The sequence below is a fragment of the Aplysia californica genome, unplaced genomic scaffold (genome assembly GCF_000002075.1).
Source record: "Aplysia californica isolate F4 #8 unplaced genomic scaffold, AplCal3.0 scaffold00423, whole genome shotgun sequence".
Lineage (NCBI taxonomy): Eukaryota > Metazoa > Mollusca > Gastropoda > Aplysiida > Aplysiidae > Aplysia > Aplysia californica.
Genome location: NW_004797693.1, coordinates 543,499 through 544,775, shown reverse-complemented (window position 1 = coordinate 544,775; position 1,277 = coordinate 543,499). Strand labels below are relative to the sequence as shown.

Genomic DNA, 1,277 nt, shown 5'->3' with positions numbered 1-1,277 from the left:
CACCCATCGTCCATTATCAGAAGCCAGGAGGAAGCTATGATCTGTATGTGTGGCATCGTGGGGAAATCAGGCGCTCGTCAAAATACTGCAATAACAAAATAACAAACAACCAAAAAATCATGTTGTTCACCAGTTGGGCAATTAAAAAACATCAATTTCCCTTTCTTTTTTTTCTTTCTTTCAAAATGGTTCTTTCGTTTTGCTCAACAGTTTTTACGTCCATTTAAAAACAAGTGTGGATTTTTATTGAAAAACGTTGATTAAAGGCACACAACATTGTAAATTTGTAGTTTGCTGGGGCTCTCAAGCTTTGGAAGTAACAGAACTTTGGCGGCCAATTTCTCGCTAATTCTTTCCCTCCTCCTTCTCCTCCTCCTCCTCCTCTTCCTCCTCCTCCTCCTCCTCCTCCTCCTCCTGTTTACTGTGACCTTAGTTCAATTGGTGTCATAGTGGACTGTGATGCAGGTGAACCTGTTTTGAGTCTTCCATGACAGACAACAAAATTATAGAAAGAAAAGAAATTTCACTCACCCTCAGTCGATGTCTTATCCTCATCTGTATGCTCCTCCTCCTCCTCCTCCTCCGTTTCCTCCTCCTGCTTCTCCTCTTCTTCTTCCTCCTCCTACTCTTCCTGTTGGTGTGACCTTAGTTCAATTGGTGTCATAGTAGACTGTGATGCAGGTGAACCTGTTTTGAGTCTTCCATGACAGAATTTTGAATGTTTCAGAAGTTTTTAAGGGTCTCCATTAGACCTTGAGGCGCTCATATGACCTTAGCAGTTGCGAGCGCCGTAAAACCTTATACTATACTATACTAGACCTTGAGCTTAAGTATGAAACTCCCTCCCTTTAAATAATGTAAGTGTACTTTACCACACTGTTCCCCCCTTTTCCTTCTCTGGTTCCCCCACCCCACCGCCGTCCCCTCCAAAACCATGTTTGTGCATCTATACTATTAGTAAACAGTTAATATGGGGGGTCATTACTTCCTTAATTTTCCTGCCATATTCCTGTTTGAAATGAAAGTTTAAAAAGACCTAGCGTGCCACAGGTCGTCTGAGGCAGGGTTGTGGTGGTGCAACATAGCATAGTAACTTCTAAAGCTATCTGGGCTTGAAATGAAGTTCATGTTTCTGAACAACAAATATAATCAGCTGAAATATGACTCAATGTGTGTGTGTATGTGTGGGGGGGATACCATACAATCGACAAAGCTAGTGAATTTCTCTCTAAGGCCTTAACACCTCTTTCAATTTCTTCCTTTTCTCCTCCCCCCCC

General features: G+C 42.2%; 1 protein-coding gene across 1 annotated transcript in view; it reads left to right on the top strand.

Annotated features, from left to right (window-relative positions):
- The window catches only part of LOC101863529 (phospholipase A-2-activating protein), a 22,810-nt gene that overhangs the window by 13,909 nt on the left and 7,624 nt on the right, over window positions 1–1,277 (top strand). The gene's annotated exons all lie outside the window — the stretch shown is intronic.